Raw genomic sequence first — 15,141 nt, 5'->3', positions numbered from 1 at the left:
GGGTGGGGTTGAGACTACATCCCCCTCTTCACTTCCCCCGTGTAGGTGGGGTTGAGACTACATCTCCCTCTTCACTTCCCCCGTGTGGGTGGGGTTGAGACTACATCTCCCTCTTCACTTCCCCCGTGTGGGTGGGGTTGAGACTACATCTCCCTCTTCACTTCCCCCGTGTAGGTGGGGTTGAGACTACATCTCCCTCTTCACTTCCCCCGTGTGGGTGGGGTTGAGACTACATCTCCCTCTTCACTTCCCCCGTGTAGGTGGGGTTGAGACTACATCCCCCTCTTCACTTCCCCCGTGTGGGTGGGGTTGAGACTACATCCCCCTCTTCACGTCCCCCGTGTAGGTGGGGTTGAGACTACATCTCCCTCTTCACTTCCCCCGTGTGGGTGGGGTTGAGACTACATCCCCCTCTTCACTTCCCCCGTGTAGGTGGGGTTGAGACTACATCTCCCCACCCACTTTCTAGACAGAAAGAAAGAGAGATGGAAAGACAGAAAGACACACAGGCGTCAAGTGAGATAGACAGCAGACACGCCGACAGACAGGAACTTACAAAACCCCGTCCATTGGAAGTGATTTGATATGGGTGAGACTCAGTAAGAGAATTATCCCTAAACCTCCATATCAACACTCCTCCTCTCAGCCCATCTCCACATTACCACAACTCTACTCTGTCCACCGCTCATCCCTCACTCACATCCCCTCCGTCTCTCCTTTCTTCTTTTCCACTGTGGACAAAGAAGAAGTTCATTTTTCTACAGTCCATCAGGCTGTGTGTGTGTGTGTGTGTGTGTGTGTGTGTGTGTGTGTGTGTGTGTGTGTGTGTGTGTGTGTGTGTGTGTGTGTGTGTGTGTGTGTGTGTGTGAGATGGCTTTAAGCAGCTCTTTCCTGAAGGCTCTCTGAGTAAATTTAATTTGCACCTCTCTCTGATCCTTGGCTGTCAGGGCCAGTCCAGGATAATGGCCTTCCACAGCGCCTTCCACAATGCAGGACCAGAGACCTGAGCTGTGATGTGAGAGGAAAAACAGCCCAGGCCCCCCCCCACAACAACAACAACATCAAGCACTTTCTGGTCACACCTGACAGGAGGCACCTCAGACCCTCTACGCCATTACTGACTTTTTAGTCTTAGTATTTCTTCTCATTTATGTTTACATGTCTTCTGCTTGATCTGCATTTAGCACTTTTATCTCATGCCATTTACATTTTTTGTACAATTTGAGCACCTGAGAATTAGGGGCCTTGCTCAGGGGCCCGGGGCCCACCTGTGGCACCAGTGTAGCTTGAACTGGCAACCTTCTGATTATTACTCCAGTAAGTTAATGTAACGTGGAGGTTAAACCAAGACAAGGAGATGGACACAGAAGGGAACTGGGTGTATTTACATGGGTGACACATACCACATGTGCAATCTCTTTCACCTTAAGGGAAGCAACACGATGAGGCATGACGACACAATGACCAAAAAAATAAAAAATAACAGGTTATAGGGGCAGGAAAACAAAAGGCAGGTCTAACAGCCTCGGATTAGAGAAACACACATAGAACTCCATGAACACAGAACCAAACAAACAGGAGAACTATACCTACAGGAGACACACAAATCCGACCAACAGAGATAGTCAGACACACAAAGCCATACAACATCGACTGAACGTTATGACCAACATCAACGAACATTAAAGCACAAAAAGGTACATAACCACAACACACACATGACATGCAAAACAAGGATTCTTATTAAATAAACATTTTCCATATACATAGAATTGGCGAGTGCACTCTCAATCACACACAATGACCCGCAAAGAAACACTGGAAACAAGGGACATGAGATGTAAACGTGAAGGTGTGATGGAGAGGAAGGAGCAAAGCTAGCAGGTTAACTGGTGGTGATGTCAGGACCTGTGTGATGATTACCTCTTCATCTCTCTCTCTATCTCCTTATAGACACATTATACACACAGTGTCCCCTACACACACATGCACTCAACAACCAGCTTCAGGACAAGTCATTCGTGGCCCTAAACAACATGCAACTGGCGTCATACAGCAGGCTTCAGCTCGCACGCCCACACATACGTGTTGATAACGCCACACGGCAGCTCGGGTTTCTCTAGCAGGCGTGCGTCACGTTGTGCTGCACACACAGGTACAGGTACGTCCAGCTGGGGGGCGTGCGGGCACCGTGCCACACATCAAAGGGTGCGGAGGGACAGTGTGTGGAGGTGCACCTCACGGGGAGACGCGTACACCATTACGGGGGGGTTACAGCTGATGCTCCCGTCATGAGAGAGAGGAGGTGTTGACGAGGCGTGCGGGAGACCGGCAGGGTGGACGGCAGATAAACAGGGTAACACACACCCATGTACAATAGTCAATCACACACACATGCACATATAAAAGGCATGCAGGGGGAGGGGCCCCTAAACAGGACTAATGCACACACACACACACACACACACACACACACACACACACACACACACACACACACACACACACACAGCAAATAAAAGGACAAGAAAAAGGGATATTTCCAACAAAGCGTCTTACTCACAAAGGGTACAGCAAAAGTGTAGAGATAGGAACCGCTAGAATGCCAAACACACACACACACACACACACACACACACACACACACACACACACAAAGCACTGAGGTCTCTGATAACAGTGGCATGGATGAACAATGCAATAATAATCACGCTGACCTGCCACAGCTGCATCATCAAACTCAAAGCCCTTCTGTGTATTTATATGTACACACACCCACACACGCACGCGCGCGCACACACACACACACACACACACACACACACACACACACACACACAAACGCACACGTGTATGCGCATTTGTGTGCACCTGTAGGTGTGTGTGTGAATGTCCATAGGTGTACGCATACAAACGGGGTGTGTGTGTACACACACACACACACACACACACACACACACACACACACACATGTATATCCTACTCCGTGTAGGCACATCTAATCAGAGCTAATTCATTCTAATGTCGTTATCTGGTCTGGTTCCTATGACATTAATTAAAGCTTTGTTACAAATCGTGGCTGAAACTACATGCTCTTTTCTCCTCTCTCCTCCATCACACCAGATGGCATTTACTCATCCCTATATACACCCCTCCCCCCACATACCCCTCACACACACACACACACACACACACACACACACACACACACACACACACACACAACCCAACTGATGTCTGCCTGAAGTCTCACTGTTCAAAAAAATGCTTAAAAAAAAACACAAAACACCTCTTTTAAACAGAAACTCTGAGCAGAAATGTTAAATGGTGAACACAGCCACACACACACACACACACACACACACACACACACACACACACACACTGCATCAGTATTCAGGCACCAGCTAGGAGCCTAGGGATAGTTCACAGACTCCTATCGTCAGGGGTAACGCGTGTTAGCTCTGCATTTTGCGACCTGAAGAAAGCCATCGTTGACACTCTGGGGGCAAAACTAGCAGAATACACCAGTAGACTGGGCCCTCCCCACACGGCCGTAGACTAAAGCCCACCTTCTATTACCCCACCAAGGGGGGCAGGTGGCCCAGCGTGGCAGAATACCAACACTTCCACAACAGCGTTTCTGATGTGACAAGAGACTGCACTTTGTAACCTCAAAACAAAGACAATAGTCTTAGGGAAAGAAAACGTGTCCAGAACACTTTGTTTTTAGGGATGCACATCTATAAAGCCTTTAAGTTAAGACACTCATAAAGCCTTCTAGTGCCAAGAGGAATCCATAAAAGCCTTCAGGTTAATGATAAACAGTTTTAGGTAGCATAATTTCCTAAGATCGACAAGAGCATCCTGATAAAGATTCTTCTTTCCCCACTCTAGATTGTGTAGCTCTAGAAATAGCTCTCGGAGTGTTTTTCCTCCCATATCCACAACTACCACAAGCCCTTATGATATGACCACATGCTCCAGGCAACTGATCAGCGCCCGAATACCGTCCAGGACAAGATTTCTACAGGGACAGACAAGCAGTGGACTGCAAGGTCTACAAATAATTATCGTTTGCAGTAGTCCGGCTCTGCTTTCTACAGGGGCGTTTACCAGAGGACTGACCTGCCCCTACCGAACCCCATGGTGTCGTGAACAAAGAACACTCTAGAACACCGGGTCATAAAAGGCAGAAGTTCCACAGAGACACTCTAGAAGACAAGATGTCTACAAAAGTCCACTAATGACTACCATTAGTGATGCAGCTGATTTCAGCACTGGTCTATAAATTGGCCAACTCCATCTACAGTAGCAGGGCCAGCGGTGTGTCAGCTCAGCCCAACCCTGGGGCCAAGCTCGGGGGGAATACATCGCTCCCCTGCGGGGCCCGTGGAGCAAGCCAACGTAGTGTTCAACATGAGGGAGTACTGACAAGAGCTCAGGAGAGATTAATCCAGCCTCGCAGGACCCATCCTGGTAATCTGGGTGGGATTTTGATACTGTGGGTTCAAAACCTGAATTTGAAGTCCTCACATCCACATCCCATATACATAAATAATCGTATTGGTATTACTGCTTATCGTCGTGTGATAAATCACCTAATTTCTATACGGTTAAACGCAAAACATACATGTATACATCTGTATTGAACAGCATGAGGCATGAACACACCCAATATAGTCTATAACTGTTATACCTTTGTATAGCCAGTATGAAATATTCTAAAATCAGGATGTTTTAAAAAAGGTCAAAGGGTTGCTACCCTGTCTTAATGTAGCTTACTTTTCTGAACACTTCCCATATCGTAACTACCAAATACTGGGAATAAATTATGCCCATGATCCTGTGTGTCTGTGTGCAAAATAGACTTTCATAGCTCCCAGATTTAATTTGTGTAAATCACTGCTAAGGTTCTCAGGTCATCCTTGACAATAGAACAGTGCACTGCAGTGTGACGAGATAAAATAAATGTATTTAAATGGAGGGAGCATCAGGACACACTGGGCTACATCATTAACCCGGTTAGAGAATGCATAAAAATGTATAGTTTGAGAAAATGTCATGTCTGGAAAAAAAACTAAAGCCAGTTTCATTTTCATTCTGTAATGGTAAAATTAGTGTACAACTACTGCACTAGTGTTTATTGGTATAATAAAACAACAACAACGATGTGTTATGGTTTGCCTTATGGTTTACATATCACCTACTTTTGTGAGAGAGGCAGTTCATAGGGCTTGGCTATCAAACACTTGTTAGTTCAGTGAATTGCTGTAAAACTCTCACATAATTGACACAAGACTGTGTTCACAAGTACTGCGAATTAGTGTACCTGACAGACCCACACTGCAATTTAGGGCTAAATGGATGAAGACTAATTGGCACTGTGTAAAGTTAATGGGAGTGCAGGCATGCATAAACGCAGTGCTGATCAGACGATTGGCTGTTTACGTGACGCGAGAGCAGCACTGATTGGTCAGGGTGGGGGAGGGTGGGGTGTGGGATTGTCACGGAGGTGGTGCCGTAGACCTACTTCACAATTACATTTTTACCTTTTAACTCCATGAATAAAACGGTAAATAACTCTCAATCTTCTCAAAAATCATACCCGTGATCATACGTGATTTAAGAATAATTCCATTCTCACAAGTGGTGATTCTTACAACACAGGGTGTGCATCCAAGATTGACTCATGAAAACCACTTGTTAAGGAAGACCTCCACGCCACCAGGGGGCATGCTCACCCCCAGGGTTCACCAAAAAAAGCTGCCTGTGGAACATTAAGGAACTATCACATATCTGACTCCATGGTTACAGCAGCTAGCTATATTTGCAAGAGATGTCCCTGTTAACACCTGCAGTATGTAGAGTAAAGGGGATGAGTGTAGGCGGGCGCTCCCCCATTACACACTGAAGCACTTGCATTGAATACATTTTGGATTGGATTACCTTGTGGCAGAGTTTTGCAAATGATTTTAATGTGTATGGGCAAGTCAATGAGTTGTGTTAATTTGGCTTGTACTGGAGTATGCGCGTGTGCGCGTGCACACTTTCTAATAGCAGAGGTATTTGACAGTTTTCTAAAGAAAACATGCACTATACATGACCTCACAAGTGACCTTTGACACAGCCTGAGGTCACAAGGACGCCCTGTGGAGACCAGGAACGATGCCAGTCCTTTCTGTGCGGACACCATGTCGCTGACCCCTCGTGAGCTACAGGCCCATGGACTTTGTTAAACGGTCATTGTTGTTGTTGGAATGCGACAGGGTGCATCTCTTCTCTCGCACCGGCCATCACATTTACACCACCACCCACATTATGAGCCAAGGCTGAAGAGGCTAGTCTTCAAAAGAGCCGATATTATAGTTCACCCTACTACAGGACTGTAGCACGCCAAACGGAGAGAGAGAGTGAAGTGTGAGAGTGTGTGTGTGTGTGCGTGGGGGATAGCTGCAGGGTTTAATTAGTGATATCTCCTCTGCGCTCCAAGGTGGACGGAGGTGAGGACAGGTTTTACTCTCCATTTTTTTTTCTTTCCTTGTCCCTGTCCTGTCTCTGCTGTCCTGTCCCTTCACTCATGTCTCCCACCCCTCCACCCTCGCTCCCCCCGTGCCCTACCCGCTCTCCCCTCTCTCTGTCCCTCTATGACACCAGCACAACAGATGGTACTTCCCACGGTTGGAGCATGAGGCTCTTCCGCCCTAGCTCCCTCCCTCCCTCCGTAGGAGCCTCGCTCTGACTTCACTTCACTGTCCCTTTCCCTCCCTGTGTGTGTGTGAGAAGCCCAGACATCCACTGCTGCCCTGTGTGTAATGACATCCTGCTCCATCATTGATTTCCCCTCTTCTAGTTGCCAAAGAAAAGGCATCTAAGCAGAGGAAGAGTCTCTCCCCTACTCCCCCTCGTCCCCTACTCCCTCTCCCCCTCGTCCCCTACCCCCTCGTCCCCTCGATGCATGCTTGCGGTTCACCAGCATGACGTGAAGGATGTCGAAGCATGGGGTTGGCAGTGATTAGACGGATAGAGAGATCGAGATAGACAGATGGATAGATGGGTACAGTGGAATAATGTATTCCACTGTAATTTAAGCAGAGAAGAAAGTCAAACTCAGGATTGAAAGTGTTTTGCTCTGCAGAGCCAAAAATATAAACAACATCATCTATCAGATCAGCATATGGCTATAATTAACTTAGCCCACACACACGGCACATTCATTTGTCCTGTACTGGAGCTGTAAGTTGAAGCTGGCAGGAGACCAGAGGGGGTCAGGGCTGACAGGACCACAGACCATGCCTCCCAGTGGATAAAGGAGTGAGATGAAGACCATGGCAACCAGGGAAGCTGACAGAAGAGGGATTTGGTCTTTACATGAACTATAAAACTACAGGAACTATAAAACTACAGGACCTACCGACAATGACACATTGGTGATTCATGCAGCAAAGTTAGAGACCAAGTTGCAGAACGCTACAAAGTAAATGACAGGAAGCCGCTGTAAAATGAGGGCTGTATGACAAAGTTTGCATTTTGTTTTAGATCGCGCGCGCACACACACACACACACACACACACACACACACACACAGGATAACAGACAAAAACTGCCATTGCAAACTGCATCACACAGGGGGCAGCCTTGAGATGCTCGTAACAGCATTAAGTGGGTTGAAATTATTTCAGGATTTCAGAGCAAGTATTATTACACACTCTTAAAAACAAAACAACGAGGCAAGCCCAGTTTCAGCGGAGCGAGATCAAGTGCACAGCCCCGTCTGCCAACAGGAGATCTGATGTGCTTAGAAATCTCTGAAGGAAACAGAATGAGTGACGTCTGCATCCGACGCCTGCCTCCGTGCCCAGGCTGCCTCCGTGCCCAGGCTGCCTCTGTTGCAGGCCGACCCGCTGTGTAAAGTGCCAAAATTTCCGTCCACTTTGCAACCTTTACTCTCAGCCACAGTTAACGATTAATTTTAATCATGACGTCCCACGGATCTCTTGTTTATGCACAGTTCAGCAAAGAATAGGTAGGTAGTTAGTCATATAAAAAGCCCTTGACGCTACACTCAAGAAAATATGGAATCAAACCAGGCTAACTTCACTGGTCTGCCAGCCACCGTACAGCCATTGTCAGGCAAATGTCAACAGTACAACATCTGAAATGCTTGGAAGGTACTGAAGGAAGTGTACGTTTGCTCGTCTCGTGTGTCTCGCTGCTTGAGAAACACACTTCCGTCCCCACAGCTCCGTAGTCCTGAGAGCTGATCTGGTTCATTGATTTACTTCGTACGTTGCAATTTTCAGTATTGGCCATAGCTAATAACACATTTTAAATAAAAATTATCCTTGTTCATGCAAAAAAACAGGGACGTAAATGCTCATATATAAGAACCCTGCCACACAAATATTAGAACAGGTTTTTGTTTCAAAAACAATTACCTGCAGTGATGCACCCAGATGCTAATACTGTAAAACCGTCACCTTGCTGGCTAATAAATATCTGCTAACTTAATAACAGCAGTACATGTTCAAGACTAAAGTAGTAGACTCACTTCTCCACTAGCAAAGCGCAACATGCTAATTTCATAACAATGATTACCATGGTTCTCTTCAACATTAACTTTATTAAAACACACCACATACTTGAGCATGTGAACTAGAATATCCACCTAAACTCCTTCCAACAAATCTACAGTAGCAGTCAGTCATTCCTGTGTAGAATAACTAGCATAATTACATGCGAGAACAGTAGTCCCTCTTCACAACTGACAAGGTGAATTGCGGTCTTAACTTCCAACGTTTTGTGCGTCTCTTACTTAGCTGGATTACCAGCTACGGACTGCCTAGAGGTGCAGGCAACTACGTGCAGGTTGTAACAACAACATGACGCTCTCGGGCTGGATGGCCATTGATGGGCAGTTCTACAGACTGTTTCGGTGAATGGCCATATCACAACTACTTAATGGGCACCTAGTGGTTTGAATTGAATCCTTCAAAACCTGTTCAACTGTTTCCTGTTCAAACTGTCTCCTCTTATCACTCCACTAACAAAATATCAAAAGCCAACCTTTTAATAACCAAGCAATGTGAATCAAGGACCTGCATAAAACACACACACACACACACACACACACACACACACAACGTCAATAACCATTTATCTCTGAACAGTAACATGAATCTGCAGTGATGACACCGATTTCACATCCACTCAAGTCACTTAACAAGTATTTAATAAATGGCATTTATAATGGGGGGGGGGGGGGCACGGAGCAATCTAATGTTTTACTCTAAAATACCTTTTTACTAATCAACACCTGTGAAGAGGAAAGAAATGTAATCTACCTCTCCACCTGTAGGGGGTGTGTGTAGAATAGCTTAAGAACAACTTGCTCAGGACTATGATGCAAGCAGAAGATCTCTGTATATATGTACACACACACACACACACACACACACACACACACACACACACATAAACACACACACACACACACACACACACACACACACACTCACACACACACACACACACACACACACACACACACACACACACACACACACATACTCACACACACACACACACACACGCACACACACACACACACACACACACACACACACACACACACACACACACACACATACTCACACACACACACACACACACACACACACACACACACACACATAAACACACACACACACACACACACACACACACACACTCACACACACACACACACACACACACACACACACACACATACTCACACACACACACACACACACACACACACACACACACACACACACACATACTCACACACACACACACACACACGCACACACACACACACACACACACACACACACACACACACACACATACACACTCACACACACTTGAAGAAAAAGAAATAGTGCTAAATCTTAGTAATTTTAATGAGGAGAGAAATCAGACCGTGAGACAAAATGAAGTACGGTGGCCCTCAGGGGTCAAACAGGCTTAACATAGGGAAGCCTCCTCTTCCATTTGAAGAGTGTCATGCTGTTTGAAACTGTGCACAAGCTAGAACAGCAGAAACAAGGACAGCTGCACACAGCAAAACAAGAAGAAACAGCGGAAACCACTTTAACGCCCGGGAAGAAGGACGAGGAGTGATGGAGGAGCACATTGTGTTCAGGATGAATCTAAAAAATCTGAAGGCATCTCCACCAGGTGTATCTAATTATCCATCACTGTGTTCTCATTATAAAAGTGTGTGTGTGTGTGTGTGTGTGTGTGTGTGTGTGTATACATGTCTACCACTGGGATTCCATCACTCCCACAGTTATAATAGGTGTCATGTGCACAGCAATAAGGAAACACAAATCAAGCTAAGGACTTTAAACAGACTGGGAAACGCGCAGCGATATAAACGTGCAGCAATATGCCAGAGTACGTGCTCGAGAGGAAGGAACACGACGAGCGTGTGCAGACGCGTGTGTGAGATGCTACATTTACACATTACATCACCAAACTGCAAGACTTTTTTTTTTTTTTTTTATCCCAAACCCCAGAAAAGCTACAGAAGTCACCATGGCAGACAGAGCCCAGTGCACTCCAGCTCCTAATGAAGAGAGAGGCATGGGGACTCAGATCCTGTTTATGGGTTTGTAGCACAAGTCCAAGACTATCAGTTTCCCCCTGGTCCAGTTCTGTCTGCACTGTAGCATTTCAGTAAACGAGAGAGAGAGAGAGAGAGAAAGAGAGAGAAGGAGGGAGTGAGGTAGGGGACAGAGATAAAGAGATAGGTAGATTTAATGAGAGTGGTTTTGGAGGCGTGGTGCACCACTTGAAATGTGAAATGGATAATTAAGGGAGGAAAGAATACACAAAGAAAAGTGGAGAATACCAACGGAGCAGTCACACACACACACACACACACACACACACACACACACACACACACACACACACACCCTTCTGATTCCTGCACATTTAAACCTTCCTTGTACTAGCTGTCTACACTCATGGTTCACTCCCACTCACTAAAAGCCTGTGATGACTAATACTGGACACACACACACACACACACACACACACACACACACACACACACACACACACACTCCCTTAATGTCTGTATAGTTGAATAGCAGCAAGCAGGCAGATAGACTCCTGAGCACTACTTTTTGAAGATGTTTATAAAAGTTTCTCCCCAACCCCACCAGAACACCAGCTACAAGGAATGACCCCTGCTCAAACACACACCCCCCAGTCTCGCACTGGAGGAATTCAAATCAACACGGGTATGGACAGAGCAATGCACCACTCACACAAGCTCTAGATCTATCACAGTACCAATTAGTTCTGCTCCTATGGGAGTTCCCACACACACACACACACACACACACACACACACACACACACACACATACACACATACACACATACACACACACACACACACACACACACACACACACACACACACACACACACACATACACACATACACACATACACACACACACACACACACACACACACACACACACACATACATACACACACACACACACACACACACACACACACACACACACACACACATACACACATACACACATACACACACACACACACACACACACACACACACACACACACACACATACACACATACACACATACACACATACACACACACACACACACACACACACACACACACACACACACACACACACACACACACACACACACACACACACTCTTTGTGACGGACACATTTCAGAATCCTTTCTTCCTGGACTTCCACAACAGTAGACTCATGGGAAAACTACCCCCCCCCCTTTCTCCTTTCCTTCTTTCTCTTTCATTCTTGCTCATGCTGCTGTTCGTGTGGGTCCCCCCCCCCCAAAAAACGCTTTGCTGTGCATATAATCTACTGTCCAATGAATTATGAGGAATGCAATTGTTCGAATTTGAAGTTTGCGATACACACTGGCAGAGATATGTCAACTTTCTAGTAAACAGAGATGGTGTAGGTGTGAATTCCAGTATGCCTTGTCCATCCATCTATCACACTGCGATCTTCCTAATCTTTCAGAGGCTATGATTTTCTCCAACAGCACATTTCTGGTTTGACTTCACTGACATTCTCTCTCTCTCCTCGTACCTATCTGCATCAAAGTTCTTTTGAAGATTTTTTAAAAAGTAAATTCTTCTTTAATGAACACGGGTCACTTCAAACACAGCTGTAAATATATTTTTTTAAAATTTCAGTTTTATAATATCAGTTACTAACTTCTGCTGCCATTTTATAGTGTCAGAGAAGAGAGCCCATCCAGATCGTCAGCATTTAGAGATGATGCTGTTTCACATCTCAACACTGCTGCAGAGAGATGCCACAAAACCCTGCATTGTTGTGGCTATGATAATATTCAACAAAGGGAACACGGCTGACTGCTTCAGCCACGCAAAACTAAACACTTTATTCACAAACAAATATGTAAATAATTGCAGAGGAAAATAATTTCAATATTACCTAAAAAGAATGTTTTGCAAAAATAACTCTCCTAAGTAAAGAAGCAGCTGTAATAGGAGTCAGAGCTCAAAGCTGAGAAACGTCTCTGTTCTGTCTGAAAAATTCACTGACATTATACACATGAGCAATATTCCCACAGCAACACACACACACACACACAGTTGCAAGCACAACTTTTTCAGCAGTGGCACAAAAAGCAAGAGTTTATATAATCAGACTTCTGACTGTTCACTTCAGCAGGCGCCCGCACACACACACACACACACACACACACACACACACACACACACACACACACACACACACACACACACACACACACACACAGAGAGAGAGATCTCAGCTGGATATGTAAGGTATTGATATGCAGACTGGCATGCATGTCCCCAAGGAGAGATTTGCTAGTGAGAGCGTTGGCCATTTTATCAGCTCCTGAGCTCATCTGCCACTCTGACGGCATCCCTGACAAACACACCAGTAGCTAAAGCTCACAAAAGCTTAGCTAAGAAACGACTGTCAGTCACAAAGAGTACGCCACACAACACTCTCCCCTACATCCCAACACACAGCAGCCGAGAATTCACATCTCTGTACACTTGTACGTGAAAAAAAGTGTTACTTTCAAATAAAAATGAACAACATAAGCTTGAATGGTTGTGATAAATCATTAAATAACCTGTCTACAGTAATTAACTCAAGCATGCTCCCTCAATAACAATCTCAGGAGACATAAGCATACGTCATCTTATTGCACAACAAGGTTGGTGATGTCAACAATTAAGACCTCGAGATCAAACCCCCAAAATTCGCTTCGAAGTTCAAGAAAAATCACGAGGAAAAATGTATTAGTATTAATTGGCGGACGAAGTTCGTATTTGTTTGTGTGCGCGCGCTCGAAATCAAACGGGGGCACTTGGAAACTGGGGTGTTTCAAGCCTGCTTGGTGTATGATTTGTATTTATTTATTTTTAAGTGTACCTATTCTATTACTTCCCTTCCCTCCATAAGTCACACGTGCACACACACACACACACACACACACACACACACACACACACACACACTCATCTAACAAGGAGCGACGTGAGGTCAGACGATGTGATGCCTTTCAACAAATGACCACAAACATTTAGCACTCCAAAGATTCCCCGATCTCTCTGATCAAAACACATTTACTGCTGCCATGTGTATCAGAAAGGCAACACGGATCAGAACGAGCGAGGAGTGTTTGACAGGAGATGTAACGGCTCGTACGTGTGCATCACGCTCCGACCACTAATGCCACTTTCACATTAGAGTTTTTTTAGCGAGAACAACAGCGATACCATCTAAAAACTGGACTGCTTTGCAGTTGCATTGCGACTTTATCGGAATGTTCCGATTCCGCAGGCGAACCACCACCACGCGCTGGTGGCGCGCGCACACGCAGCGAGCCCGTTCGAAACGAGCCACGAGACTCCGCTCGCTCTCGCGCACCGAACCGCCCGTCAAAGCGACGGACACACACCGTGTCAAAGTATAACGCACACATTCAACAACTGGAGGGGGAAATCTTACTTACTACATATCCTGACAGAAGACAGCAAAGCCTTGGGAACTGGAATTTAACATCAAAGGGGAAAAACACATCAGCAGGATAAAAAAATGTCATTATAATTCATATTAAACAGCTTTAGCAGTTTGACCAATAAATCCGGAATAAACGAGCACTTACCCAAGCGCCCAGGAATAAAATCCGTATGAAATCCAGAGGAGTCTTTTCTTTCTTCACTCTAGCCAGAAACAGCTGTGCTTTAGTCCACACACGGGCCCAAACGAACTGTAAGAGACAGAACATGGGTCAGAGTCGCTCCGCCGGGGTCCCCCCACCCCTAAAACAGTAGGTGTGTGGGGTGAAGGAGACGGCCACTGTCACCTCTCACCCGCCGCGTCTCTACCTGCTCTCTCTCGCCTAGTCGCGGAGACGAGACGAGCAGAGACGAGGGGGGAGAGAAAAGTACAACGGAAGGTTTCTGTGCAGAGACGAAAACTGTGCCGCTCGCAGCCGGAGACGGTTGGAGAGCGCGAGACTGTGCGCGCGCGGGGGAGAGAGGGAGCGCGAGGAGCCGTTTAGAGACGCTTCCACACACGCGCGCACCTGCATTTCCGTAACGAGCCACTTGATGGCCGGAGAGGAACCGCGGTGCAAAGGGCGGGTGTCGTCTAGTCTCCCCTATATCTCTCCTCCATATCTCTCCTCCTGACACTGTTTATCTCCTAATCACACGAAACGAGAGTCAATTTGGAATTGATTCGTTTACGCATATTTTAACAGCGGCGAGTCCTGCTGCGTGCCAAACATTGACTTCTCTTTGCATAAAGTTCCACAGGAAAGTGCTGTGGTAACCGAATTCGGGGCCCACCGTCCTCCAAACACACGTGTGGCAGAGGAAGGCTAATGTACAAAAATGTGCGAAATCCTTTAACAGGCTGGGTAATAGCAATACTGCGTAAAATGCCCCATTTCATCCGATACGAGCTCGTTTTGATTCGCCTTTATTTATTGCGAGTACTGTGCACACAGAAAGAGTAGTCTGGGTAATCTTGGACCCCGCTGACTCTCA

General features: G+C 46.1%; 1 long non-coding RNA gene across 2 annotated transcripts in view; it reads right to left on the bottom strand.

The window, feature by feature from the left end:
* LOC143522847 (uncharacterized) overlaps window positions 1-14,723 on the bottom strand; it is a 234,288-nt gene extending 219,565 nt beyond the window's left edge. Inside the window, exons 1-3 of one of the 2 annotated variants that reach the window (XR_013133152.1) lie at window positions 14,454-14,723; window positions 14,253-14,357; window positions 14,100-14,135 (exon numbers count right to left, since the gene is read on the bottom strand). This is a non-coding gene — a long non-coding RNA (uncharacterized LOC143522847). The remainder of the gene's footprint in view (window positions 1-14,099; window positions 14,136-14,252; window positions 14,358-14,453) is intronic. The other variant, XR_013133147.1, reaches the window with a different exon arrangement.
* Between the last annotated feature and the right edge of the window lie 418 nt (window positions 14,724-15,141).

Source organism: Brachyhypopomus gauderio, chromosome 1, assembly GCF_052324685.1.
Source record: "Brachyhypopomus gauderio isolate BG-103 chromosome 1, BGAUD_0.2, whole genome shotgun sequence".
NCBI lineage: Eukaryota > Metazoa > Chordata > Actinopteri > Gymnotiformes > Hypopomidae > Brachyhypopomus > Brachyhypopomus gauderio.
Note: the sequence above shows the minus strand (reverse complement) of the source record. Positions and strands in the feature narration are given on the sequence as shown.